This window comes from Schistocerca piceifrons, chromosome 2, assembly GCF_021461385.2.
Source record: "Schistocerca piceifrons isolate TAMUIC-IGC-003096 chromosome 2, iqSchPice1.1, whole genome shotgun sequence".
In the NCBI taxonomy this organism is placed as follows: domain Eukaryota; kingdom Metazoa; phylum Arthropoda; class Insecta; order Orthoptera; family Acrididae; genus Schistocerca; species Schistocerca piceifrons.
Genome location: NC_060139.1, coordinates 546,569,477 through 546,583,945, shown reverse-complemented (window position 1 = coordinate 546,583,945; position 14,469 = coordinate 546,569,477). Strand labels below are relative to the sequence as shown.

The 14,469-nt window shown below is 40.2% G+C and overlaps 1 non-coding gene across 1 annotated transcript; it reads left to right on the top strand.

The window, feature by feature from the left end:
• Positions 1 to 14,000: 14,000 nt before the first annotated feature.
• On the top strand, positions 14,001 to 14,074 carry Trnat-ugu. The gene has a single exon. It is a non-coding gene; the product is annotated as a tRNA-Thr (tRNA).
• Positions 14,075 to 14,469: the final 395 nt, after the last annotated feature.

The following is a 14,469-nucleotide window of genomic DNA, read 5'->3' as shown; positions in this document are numbered from 1 at the left end:
TTTAACGTAGCAGTTCACCATATGACTGTCCTCGTACACATTTGAGGAACTCGAAACCATTACTATAGCGCACAGAAATAATCAGTAGGTTCGTCACCACTGCCCAGCTAACCAGTCATGTTCATAGGATGACAATAATCAGTTTTCCTCAAATAAGTTCTCGCTTGGAATTAATTAGTTATTACTGTCACAGAAGTCATGAATGAAACCCACGAGTGAAGAACACGAACTGGACGCAGTATAAGCGAATATTGTAGAATGTTAGTTATAGGACCACGCTACATTGGTCACGGCAAGAGACATAGCTGTTACTCCATTTACTCTCAGCTGCAGACTGCCTGACCTCTGATGAGCTAGGTCTATATACGTATAGTTTCGCCTACGAAAAATACGTTTTACACTACTCATTACTGACGAAGCTTTCTTAAATAAAATATTTTACGACTCTTAAAATATCGTCCTTTCTAATTAATCAGTTAATAAATGCTGCATGTCAAGTGGAACATAAAAAATATATGAACGCACTTATAATGCCAATGTTCTGGATCTAACAATAATTTTGCCATAATTTGTAACTGACATAAGCAATGGTCTAAAGCTTTAATTTTAATTAATTCAGAGGATAATTAGTTTAAGACACTTTCATTCAGAGGACAATTAGTTTAACACATTTTAAATACCTTATGGAAAAGTCGTTGATATGTATTATAAAATGATAGGTGTTAATATGCCGAAATATGTTTCCTTGCCCACACTAAATATGTAAGATCGTAATGTATGAACATTTGAAATTAATAATATTTCATAAACAACGAAGTTTCAGAGTTAACTAATTACATCACTGCAATTATATTATCAAGTAGTATGTCATGAGCAGTGAAATTCAATGGGACTAAATTTGTTTATGAATCTGAAATTTATTATTAAATTTATAAAATCTTGGGAAGCAGAAAAAAATAGCAGATGAAATTGGATATCCAACTTGCTTCGTCTCAACTTGTCGATACAATTTTTGTATGTAATTTAGAGTAATGCAGCTGTTAATTAATGTATTGCTTAGAACAAACAGCAATGTTATATTAGTGCCGCATCGCAACTTATATTCCTCTCTGGGTACAGATAAATTATTTTCAAATAACGAAAACTGTTTTCTTTAAGATTCGTTATCACAAAAATAGTTTCAAGATAATTAAGTACCGTACTTTTCACTGATATGTAACTTAAAGCTCCTTTCCTTTCAGAAACAGCAGATAATCTGTCGAAAGCTCATTCCACTGTAGTATTTCAAGACCGGAGATCAACGTACTGCTTCTTCGTTTGACTTTGGAACAGCAATGATTTTAAATATATTTCCAGTAGACAAATTGCAAAATAATTTTCAGTTGAGCATTACCAAAAATAGTCACCACACGAACACATCTTTATCTTTAAACAGATGTGCTGTACATCGCGGTACACATTTTACTGCCAATTAATGAAACTTTAAATTACTCAAAGCATTTTTGAAAGCAGCCGTGGTTAAATAGGACCTGAATGCCGCATCAACATTAACATTAAAATTTTATAAACTGAATTTTTATTATAATTGCAAATAGTTGTCACAGAGGATACTGTGCAGCCTCGGGCATCATCATGAGGTAGACGGCCACCGATGAGGATTTTATCCATGACACGGTACTCCCATGTAGCACGAAGATCTCTCATCCGATCTCTGCGGGGCTCGTGCAACAAAGAAAACACAAAACAAACAATTTATAGTTGTTGTACATTAAACTGTTCCGACTGTGTAAAAACCATTAACGCATATATAACATATTACACAGCGTACTTTACACATGTCGTGAAGATGGAGAAATTTCTTAGTGATACTGCCAGATTCTGTACCACTCCATAGTCCACCTACTAGCCTCACAATATATGGTCTCAGAAACCCGATTATAAACTACGTCACTTAACGTTAATAAACTGTGAGCATAGTGATAAAATTTAGAAGTGCGTTTTTCTTTATATATGAAGAGCACTGATGTTTTATAAACTCAATAGCTTTCAATAGTGACATGTATCTTTTGTTCTCTTTACCCTACAGAAAGTAATAGCTAATAGGCAGTACACTGTTTCACAGTTTAATACTGCCAGATTTAATATTTTGCCGTTAAGTTCTCACACGTATTGGCTATACTGTTGAAAGACTGAACCACGTGGATAGATTAGCCCAGCTACTCTCGCAACACGAACACAAGCTGATTGACATGAACTCTCTCTGTAATACCAGGTATATGGAGAGACAAAGATTGTCGCTACTGTAACAGCGAAAAGAAGTATAACAGCTAAATCTTTAGCATTTAAGTCTTTTGGATATTGAATCCTTGTACTTCGTGTACGACTTATCGCCATATTGTGAAAAGTTTGGAATGATGTGCGAGTGGAACGTCTGTTGTCCAAACTGCACATTTATCGATGTTGCATCACTAAAACTTGGCTATGACTAATGCAGCGCTCATTACTGAAGCAGGACTACATGATTTGTGCTATTCGAAGTGACGTGCCTAGCGGAATGTTTCAGGAAAGATGCGCTTTCTATTTCTCGACTTAGCACCAATAATTCAGGGCAATTAGAGCAGCAAAACGGTCGTCGCTAGGCCGTCTCAGTGTAGGTCTCAGTGAGTCCAAGCGACAAGCATCTGTAACATCGCCCTCAGAGCATAGGAAGAAACTGACTTAGCGATTAGTCGAAATTTTGTACACATAATAAAATCGCTAACTTAGTCAGAAACCCCCAAACAGTCCATCAACGGTCTATCCCGTTACAACCTAATAAATGACATCGCTTTACTCTGCTTGGATAATTCGTTAGCGTGGACCCAAAAGTTCCATTGCTTCGGATGCAGTTTGATAATATTTTACTTAAATGATTAACTTGTAGACCTCTTTTATTAGAAACAAATTCTGATAAACATACAAACTTCTATGGCGCTATATACTATTTTTTCTGCAGGTATCACATGAATTTTCCTTTTCTATACTCATCCATTATTATTTGATCCACTATAATATTGGTTGAGCTCCATGGATATGGATTAAATTAGTTTAAGGATACAGGTATTTTTCCACAGAAAAATCGAATTTTTTATGACTTTATTAAATTTTATAGTCTTTCCTGATTACATTGATATGTACATTATAGGTTTCAAATGAAAAATGACCTATATATACCAAATTTTAAAGTTACGGTCATATATGCCGCCACGCCTCCTTTGTTTCTGTTACAGAAACCAGTATAATTTCGAAAAGAACTGAACTTCCTGTTTCCAGCGGTTATACGTATGATACATTGTATATATTGGTAACAGTGCAGGTTTCTAGTGCCTGTAAGTGATTATCTTTGCTAGTATTTACTTTTGTTTCACTGAAGCAATTTTTTTACGTGTTGCAGAATGTTTGTTGCCCAAGTGCTACATATATTTGTGGAAGTACACATCCTTTAGTGCGCAATAAATACGAACTATGACACTCATCAAGAAATTCAATAAAAGGAAATTCCGTGGAAACCAGTTAACAAACAAGGCAAGCCACACTGTTGAAAGTAACCTATGTATCAGTTTTTCAGGGAAGAAACTCCCAAATTGCACGCCTCCTTGTGATTCAAATTTTCATGTTAACAATGACGCTGTTTGTAGTAGATTTGTTATTGTTGATGTGGGCATCTTATCTTCTTTGATAAAGGAAGTGGCGAAATGTAAGCAATGTGATGGTGTGGGCTGTCTCGAAATAACTGAATAACAAAGCAGCAGGAATGCTTTAGCGTCAAAATTAGTTGTTCTTTGTAGATCCTGCAATAAATCTACCTCGAAAATGACTTCGGACTTTGAGCATAATTCATATGATCTGAATTTGAAGTTAGTGTATTCAATGCATTCAACAGGAAAAGGAAAAAAGGCTGCTCCTCCTCCCAGTAGGTTCAACAGGTACATAAAAATACTTTTACGTGCCTTGCCGTGTCTAAAGCATCTATGAAACGTGAAGTAGAAGAAACTGTAAATATTAGTGGAACGAGGGACATTGCTGTTGCACTTGATGGGACATAGCATGGTCGAGGACATCGTTCTTTGAATGGTGTTGTAAGTGCTACTTCTCTGGAGAATGGAAAACTTGTTGATGTTGAGTGCTTATCTAAGTACTGCCACACCTGCCATGGTAATGCTGAAGGACATATTGAACATCAGTGTTCTAAGAATCATAATGGTTACAGTGGAGGTATGGAGTGTAGTAGAGTTCTAAAAATATTTCAGAGATCGATGCCTGTTTATAAAGTTAGACATACGAAGTACTTTGGCGATGGGAACACTAAAAATTTCAATAAAATTAATGACTGCAATGTTTATGGTAATACCTTGGTAACAAAACTGGAGTGTTGTGAACATGTGTAAAAGAGGGTGGGTGCTAGTTTGAGGAAGCTACGAAGAGAAATGAAAGGAAAGTTGCTATCTGATGGAAAATCTGTCTGGGCGAGGCATACTGACAGAAACTGAAATAGACCTATTTCAAAGTTATTATGGACTGACTATTAGACGAACTGCACCTCTGAATGCTGTTACAGCAATGAGAAAAGCTGTATGGGCCACCTACTTTCATAGGTTGTCCACCGAAGACCACTCTGTTCACGAAATTTGCCCTAAAGGAGCAGACTCTTGGTGTGGTAACCAAAAAGCAAAAAGAAAGTGGTCAAATATACCATCATAAGCGTTCTCTTCCTGAGTGTGTTATGAATGAAATAAAACCAATTTTTAAAGACCTGAGTGATCCTGTTTTGCTTAGCAAATGTCTTCATGGGGGCACTCAAACGAAAGTTTCAACCATTCCATATGGGAAAGATTATCCAAGAATGTTTTTGTAGGACTAAATACATTAAAGGTTGGTGTAGTAGATGCAGTGATATCTTTCAATGATGGAGTGATAGGTAGGTTGGAAGTCCTGAGAAATTTAGACATAAAATCTGGCTCTAATATGGAAGATCAATTGCTTGCGTGTGACAGACAACGGACGCATGAAGCTGAAAGATTCGCTCTTCAAGTTACCAAAGAAGCAAGAAGTGCTAAAAGAAATGCCAAGAGGAAGCTTGAAGATGAAGAAATTCTACAGGATGAAGACTATGTTTTAGGAATGTTCTGAGGCACAGTTTAATTGGACTCATATCTTCGTTCACAATTTCCGGCAAGTTGTAGGTTTCAGAATTCAGGTACAAATATTTCCTAAAGTTTATGAAGCATTGATCTACTTACGTAGTAGACCTAAGCTTTATTGCAAAATCATCTAAATTACATTACTTTTATTAGGAATTACTTTTATTAGGAAAAAATTATAAAAATTAAAATGTGAGAGGTGATATTTTTTATCCTTGTAATATACATAATGTTGTTGTTGTTGTGGTCTTCAGTCCTGAGACTGGTTTGATGCAGCTTTCCATGCTATTCTATCCTGTGCAAGATTCTTCATCTCCCGGTACCTACTGCAGCTTACATCCCTCTGAATCTGCATAGTGTATTCATCTCTTGGTCTCCCTCTACGATTTTTACCCTCCACGCTGCCCTCCAATACTAAATTGGTGATCCCTCGATGTCGCAGAACATATCCTACGAACCGATCCCTTCTTCTAGTCAAGTTGTGCCACAAGCACCTCTTCTCCCCAATTCTATTCAATACCTCCTCATTAGTTATGCGGTCTACCTATCTAATCTTCAGCATTCTTCTGTAGCAGCACACTTCGAAAGCTTCTATTCTCTTCTTGTCCAAACTATTTATCGTCCACGTTTCACTTCCATACATGGCTACACTCCATACAAATACTTTCAGGAACGACTTCCTGACATTTAAATCTATACTCGATGTTAACAAATTTTTCTTCTTCAGAAACGCTTTCCTTGCCATTGCCAGTCTACATTTTATATCCTCTCTGCTTCGACCATCATCAATTATTTTGCTCCCCAAATAGCAAAACTCCTTTACTACTTTAATTGTCTCATTTCCTAATCTAATTCCCTCAGCATCACCCGACTTAATTCGACTACACTCCATTATACTTGTTTTGCTTTTGTTGATGTTCATCTTATACCCTCCTTTCAAGACACTTTCCATTACGTTCAGCTGCTCTTCCAAGTCCTTTGCTGTCTCTGACAGAAATACAGTGTCGTCGGCGAACCTCACAGTTTTTATTTCTTCTCCATGGATTATAATACCTACTCCGAACTTTTCTTTTGTTTCGTTTATTGCTTGCTCAATAGACAGATTGAATAACATCGGGGATAGGCTACAACCCTGTCTCACTCCCTTCCCAACCACTGCTTCCCTTTCATGCCCCTCGACTCTTATAACTGCCATCTGGTTTCTGTACAAATTGTAAATAGCCTTTCGTTCCCTGTATTTTACCCCTGCCATCTTCAGAATTTGAAAGACAGTATTCCAATCAACATTGTCAAAAGCTTTCCCTAAGTCTACAAATGCTAGAAACGTAGGTTTGCCTTTCCTTGATCTTTCTTCTAAAGTAAATCGTAGGGTCAGTATTGCCTCACGTGTTCCAACATTTCTACGGAATCCAAACTGATCTTCCCCGAGGTCGGCTTCTATCAGTTTTTCCATTCGTCTGTAAAGAGTTCGCCTTAGTATTTTGCAGCTGTGACTTATTAAACTGATAGTTCGGTAATTTTCACATCTGTCAACACCTGCTTTCTTTGGGATTGGAATTATTATATTCTTCTTGAAGTCTGAGGGTATTTCGCCTGTCTCATACATCTTGCTCACCAGATGGTATAGAGTTTTGTCAGGACTGGCTCTCCCAAGGCTGTCAGTAGTTCTAATGGAATGTTGTCTACTCCGGGGGCCTTGTGTCGACTTAGGTCTTTCAGTGATCTGTCAAACTCTTTACGCAGTATCATATCTCCCCTTTCGTCTTCATCTACATCCTCTTCCATTTCCATAATATTGTCCTCAAGTACATCGCCCTTGTATAGACCCTCTATATACTCCTTCCACCTCTCTGCTTTCCCTTCTTTGTTTAGAACTGGGTTTCCATCAAAGCTCTTGATATTCATGCAAGTGGTTATCCTTTCTACAAAGGTTTCTTTAATTTTCCTGTAAGCAGTATCTATCCTACCCCTAGTGAGATAAGGCTCTACATCCTTACATTTGTCCTCTAGCCATCCCTGCTTAGCCATTTTGCACTTCCTGTCGATATCATTTTTGAGACGTTTGTATTCCTTTTTGCCTGCTTCATTGACTGCATTTTTATGTTATCTATTTCATCAATTAAATTCAATATTTCTCTGTTACCCAAGGGTTTCTACTAGCCCTCGTCTTTTCACCTATTTGATCCTCTGCTGCCTTCACTATTTCATCCCTCAAAGCTACCCATTCTTCTACTACTGTATTTCTTTCCCCCATTCCTGTCAATTGTTCCCTTATGCTCTCCCTGAAACTCTGTATAACGTCTGGTTTAGTCAGTTTATCCAGGTCCCATCTCCTTAAATTCCCACCTTTTTGCAGTTTCTTCAGTTTTAATCTACAGTTCATAACCAATAGATTGTGGTCAGAGTCCACATCTGCCCCTGGAAATGTCTTACAATTTAAAACCTGGTCCCTAAATCTCTGTCTTGTTGTTGTTGTTGTGGTCTTCAGTCCTGAGACTGGTTTGATGCAGCTCTCCATGCCACTCTATCCTGTCCAAGCTTTTTCATCTCCCAGTACCTACTGCAACCTACATCCTTCTGAATCTGCTTAGTGTATTCATCTCTTGGTCTCCCTCTACGATTTTTACCCTCCACGTTGCCCTCCAATACTAAATTGGTGATCCCTTGATGCCTCAGAACATGTCCTACCAACCGATCCCTTCTTCTGGTCAAGTTGTGCCACAAACTTCCCTTCTCCCCAATCCTATTCAATACTTCCTCATTAGTTATGTGATCTACCCATCTAATCTTCAGCATTCTTCTGTAGCACCACATTTCGAAAGCTTCTATTCTCTTCTTGTCCAAACTATTTATCGTCCATGTTTCACTTCCATACATGGCTACACTCCATACGAATACTTTCAGAAATGACTTCCTGACACTTAAATCAATACTGGATGTTAACAAATTTCTCTTGTTCAGAAACGCTTTCCTTACCATTGCCAGCCTACATTTTATATCCTCTCTACTTCGACCATCATCAGTTATTTTGCTCCCTAAATAGCAAAACTCCTTTACTACTTTAAGTGACTCATTTCCTAATCTAATTCCCTCAGCATCACCCGACTTAATTAGACTACATTCCATTATCCTTGTTTTGCTTTTGTTGATGTTCATCTTATATCCTCCTTTCAAGACACTGTCCATTCCATTCAACTGCTCTTCCAAGTCCTTTGCTGTCTCTGACAGAATTACAATGTCACCGGCGAACCTCAAAGTTTTTATTTCTTCTCCATGAATTTTAATACCTACCCCGAATTTTTCTTTTGTTTCCTTTACGGCTTGCTCAATATACAGATTGAACAACATCGGGGAGAGGCTACAACCCTGTCTTACTTCCTTCCCAACCACTGCTTCCCTTTCATGTCCCTCGACTCTTATAACTGCCATCTGGTTTCTGTACAAATTGTAAATAGCCTTTCGCTCTCTGTATTTTACCCCTGCCACCTTCAGAATTTGAAAGAGAGTATTCCAGTCAACATTGTCAAAAGCTTTCTCTAAGTCTACAAATGCTAGAAACGTAGGTTTGCCTTTCCTTAATCTTTCTTCTAAGATAAGTCGTAAGGTCAGTATTGCCTCACGTGTTCCAGTGTTTCTACGGAATCCAAACTGATCTTCCCCGAGGTTGGCTTCTACTAGTTTTTGCATTCGTCTGTAAAGAATTCGTGTTAGTATTTTGCAGCTGTGACTTATTAAGCTGATAGTTCGGTAATTTTCACATCTGTCAACACCTGCTTTCTTTGGGATTGGAATTATTATATTCTTCTTGAAGTCTGAGGGTATTTCGCCTGTTTCATACATCTTGCTCACCAGATGGTAGAGTTTTGTCAGGACTGGCTCTCCCACGGCCGTCAGTAGTTCCAATGGAATATTGTCTACTCCGGGGGCCTTGTTTCGACTCAGGTCTTTCAGTGCTCTGTCAAACTCTTCACGCAGTATCGTATCTCCCATTTCATCTTCATCTACATCCTCTTCCATTTCCATAATATTGTCCTCAAGTACATCGCCCTTGTATAGACCCTCTATATGCTCCTTCCACCTTTGTGCTTTCCCTTCTTTGCTTAGAACTGGGTTTCCATCTGAGCTCTTGATATTCATACCAGTCGTTCTCTTATCTACAAAGGTCTCTTTAATTTTCCTGTAGGCGGTATCTACCTTACCCCTAGTGAGATAGGCCTCTACATCCTTACATTTGTCCTCTAGCCATCCCTGCTTAGCCATTTTGCACTTCCTGTCGATCTCATTTTTGAGACGTTTGTATTCCTTTTTGCCTATTTCACTTACTGCATTTTTATATTTTCTCCTTTCATCAATTAAATTCAATATTTCTTCTGTTACCCAAGGATTTCTACTAGCCCTCGTCTTTTTACCTACTTGATCCTCTGCTGCCTTCACTACTTCATCCCGCAAAGCTACCCATTCTTCTTCTACTGTATTTCTTTCCCCATTCCTTTCGATTGTTCCCTTATGCTCTTCCTGAATCTCTGTACAACCTCTGGTTCTTTCAGTTTATCCAGGTCCCATCTCCTTAAATTCCCACCTTTTTGCAGTTTCTTCAGTTTTAATCTACAGGTCATAACCAATAGATTGTGGTCAGAGTCCACATCTGCCCCTGGAAATGTCTCACAATTTAAAACCTGGTTCCTAAATCTCTGTCTTACCATTATATAATCTATCTGATACCTTTTAGTATCTCCAGGGTTCTTCCATGTATACCACCTTCTTTCATGATTCTCAAACCAAGTGTTAGTTATGATTATGTTGTGCTCTGTGCAAAATTCTACCAGGCGGCTTCCTCTTTCATTTCTGTCCCCCAATCCATATTCACCTACTATGTTTCCTTCTCTCCCTTTTCCTACGCTCGAATTCCAGTCACCCATGACTATTAAATTTTCGTCTCCCTTCACAATCTGAATAATTTCTTTTATTTCATCATACATTTCTTCAATTTCTTCGTCATCTGCAGAGCTAGTTGGCATATAAACTTGTACTACTGTAGTAGGTGTGGGCTTCGTATCTATCTTGGCCACAATAATGCGTTCACTATGCAGTTTGTAGTAGCTTACCCGCATTCCTATTTTCCTATTCATTATTAAACCTACTCCTGCATTACCCCTATTTGATTTTGTGTTTATAACCCTGTAGTCACCTGACCAGAAGTCTTGTTCCTCCTGCCACCGAACTTCACTAATTCCCACTATATCTAACTTCAACCTATCCATTTCCCTTTTTAAATTTTCTAACCTACCTGCCCGATTAAGGGAGCTGACATTCCACGCTCCGATCCGTAGAACGCCAGTTTTCTTTCTCCTGATAACGACATCCTCTTGAGTAGTCCCCGCCCGGCGATCCGAATGGGGGACTATTTTACCTCCGGAATATTTTACCCAAGAGGACGCCATCATCATGTAATCATACAGTAAAGCTGCATGCCCTCGGGAAAAATTACGGCTGTAGTTTCCCCTTGCTTTCAGCCGTTCGCAGTACCAGCACAGCAAGGCCGTTTTGGTTATTGTTACCAGGCCAGATCAGTCAATCATTCAGACTGTTGCCCTTGCAACTACTGAAAAGGCTGCTGCCCCTCTTCAGGAACCACACGTTTGTCTGGCCTCTCAACAGATACCCCTCCGTTGTGGTTGCACCTACGGTACGGCTATCTGTATCGCTGAGGCACGCAAGCCTCCCCACCAACGGCAAGGTCCATGGTTCATTACGCTGCGAAAAGTTAAAAATGCTCTTCACATTACCGGTTTCAACAACTGAGTGTCATCTTCAGATGTCAATAACCAGCCACCAGCTTTGCCAAGACATAAAACAAATTCCAGTTAAGCATTCTGAACATATTAAAACGTGACGATATGATGTACCATGATGCGCCAAAGAAATTAATATAGCCATGCGTATTCAAATACGGGGAGATGTAAACAGGCAGAATACGGCGCTGGGGTTGGCAAAACCTATATAAGACAACAAGTGTCTGCCGCAGTTTTCAGATCGGTTACCGCTGCTACAATAGCACGTTATCAATATTTAAGTGAGTTTGAACGTGGTGTTATAGCCGGCGCACGAGCGATGGAACACAGCGTCTCCGAGGTAGCGATGAAGAACAGATTTTCCCTTGCGAACAGTTCACGAGTGTACCGTGAATTTCAGGAATCCGGTGAAACGTCAGATCTCCGACATCGCTGCCACCGGAAAAAGATCTTGCAAGAACGTGAGCAACGACGAATGAAGACAGAAGTGAAACCTTTCCGCAGATTGCTGCAGATTTCAGTGCTGGATTATCAACAAATGTCAGCGTGTGAACCATTCAACGAAACATCCTCGATACGGGCTTTCGAAGCCGAAGGTACACTCGTGTGCCCTTGATGACTGCACGACACAAAGCCTTACGTCTCGGCCGCGCTGGGTAGCCGTGCAGTCAAGGGCGCGTGCCACGGTTCGCGGGGCTCCCCCCGTCGGAGGTTCGAGTCCTCCCTTGGGCATGGATGTGTGTTTGTCCTTAGCGTAAGTTAGTTTAAGTTAGATTAAGTAGTGTGTAAGCCTGGGGACCGATGACCTCAGTAGTTTGGTCCCACAGAACTTACCACAAATTTCCATTTCCATACGTCTCGTCTGGGCCCGTCAACACCGACATTGGCATGTTGATGACTGGAAACAGGTTGCCTGGTCGGACGAGTCACGTTTCAAATTGTATGGAACGGATGGACGAGTACGGATAAGGAGACAGCCTTATGAAACCATGGACTATTCCTGTCAGCAGGGGACTGTTCAAGCTGGTGGAGGCTCTGTAATGGTGTGGGGCGTGTGCAATTGGAGTGATACGTCTAGGTATGACTCTGACAAGTGACACGTACGTAAGCATCCTGTCTGACCACCTGCATCCATTCACGTCCATTGTGCACATTCTGACAGACTTGGGCAATTCTAGCAGGACAATGCGACACCCCAAACGTCCAGAATTGCTACAGAGTAGCTCCAGGAACACTCTTCTGAGTTTGAACACTTCTGCTGGGCACCAAACTCCCCAATCTCTGTCTTACCATTATATAATCTATCTGATACCTTTTAGTATCTCCAGGGTTCTTCCATGTATACAACCTTCTTTCATGATTCTTGAACCATGTGTTAGCTATGATTAAGTTATGCTCTGCGTAAAATTCTACCAGACGGCTTCCTCTTTCATTTCTTAGCCCCAATCCATATTCATCTACTATGTTTATTTCTCTCCATTTTCCTACTCTTGAATTCCAGTCACCCATGACTATTAAATTTTCGTCTCCCTTCACTACCTGAATAATTTCTTTTATCTCATCATACATTTCATCAATTTCTTCATCATCTGCAGAGCTAGTTGGCATATAAACTTATACTACTGTAATAGGCGTGGGCTTTGTGTCTATCTTGGCCACAATAATGCGTTCACTATACAGTTTGTAGTAGCTTACCCGCACTCCTATTTTTTTATTCGTTATTAAACCTACACCTGCATTACCACTATTTGCTTTTGTACTTATAACCCCGTATTCACCTGACCAAAAGTCTTGTTCCTCCTGCCACCGAACTTCACTAAATCCCACTATATCTAACTTTAACTATCCATTTCCCTTTTTAAATTTTCTAACCTACCTGCCGGATTAAGGGATCTGACATTCCACGCTCCGATCCGTAGAATGCCAGTTTTCTTTCTCCTGATAACGACGTCCTCTTGAGTAGTCCCCGCCCGGAGATCCGAATGGGGGACTATTTTACCTCCGAAAAATTTTACCCAAGAGAACGCCATCATCATTTAATCATACAGTAAAGCTGCATGCCCTCGGGAAAAATTATGGCTGTAGTTTCCCCTTGCTTTCAACCGTTCGCAGTACCAGAACAGCAAGGTCATTTTGGTTAGTGTTACAAGGCCAGATCAGTCAATCATCCAGACTGTTGCCCCTGCAACTACTGAAAAGGCTGCTGCCCCTCTTCAGGAACCACACGTTTGTCTGGCTTCTCAACAGATACCCCTCCGTTGTGGCTGCACCTACGGTACGGCTATCTGTATCGTTGAGGCACGCAAGCCTCCCCAGCAATGGCAAGGTCCGTGGTTCATGGGGGGGGGGGGGGGGAGGGGGAATATACATAATGGGTGAAATTAAATAGGTCTGGTACCTGATCCATCATGTCATGCATATCTTGTAAAAATTTGGTCTTCTTCAAATGTGTGACATTGGATTAAATGGTACCTCAATATAAGAAAGCATTTGGAAAAAAAAATTTGCATCAAATTTATTTGTAATTTTTTTAATAACCCTAAGTAGGTTCCAAAATATTCAAAATTCTTCTAATTTAATTGATGACTAACTGAAAACCTCACCTGCCGACAGGTGTTGTTGATAGACCTCGATATGGACAGCTGAAAATCTGTGCCCCGACGGGGATTCGAACTCGGGATCTCCTGCCTACATGGCAGACGCTCTACCCATCTGAGCCACGGAGGACATAGACGAATAGTGCGACTGCAGGGACTTATCCCTTGCACGCTTCCCGTGAGACACTCATTCCCAACTGTCCACATTTGTACAAATGTATTGTACCTTGTAGACATTTGCCCATCCACTCATTACTCGCGCACGCTTTGGCGACTCCGATTACGGGAATCACCAAAGCGTGCGCGAGTAATGAGTGGGTGGGCAAATGTCTACAAGGTACAATACATATGTAGAAATGTGGACTGTTGGGAATGTGTCTCACGGGAAGCGGGCAAGGGATAAGTCCCTGGAGTCGCGCTGTTCATGTATGTCCTCGGTGGCTCAGATGGATAGAGTGTCTGCCATGTAAGCAGGAGACCCCGGGTTCGAATCCCGGTCGGGGCACACCTTTTCAGCTGTCCATATCGAGGTATATCAACAACACCTGTCGGCAGCTGAGGTTTTCAGTTAGTCATCGTTTATTCCAGGGAAAACCTGCACGGTCATCAACAGTAACTGTTCTTTCGAGAACAAGTTACTGTCTTCGTATATATACTTCTAATTTGTTTAGAAAGTGTGCTGCATTACTTGATAACAACAAAAAATCTGTAAAACATATACATTATAAGCAGTGCCTGAAAAAATAGGTGTTTTTTTACATAATATTGAACAGGGAAATTACCCTGTATCCTAAGAGTAATTAATTAATTATTATAACCGTTAGTTTCCTTGGATAGAAGCTATGCATATCACATGCATCTTTTCAACTTCCATGTCATCTGTTTCAAGATATTTCTGTA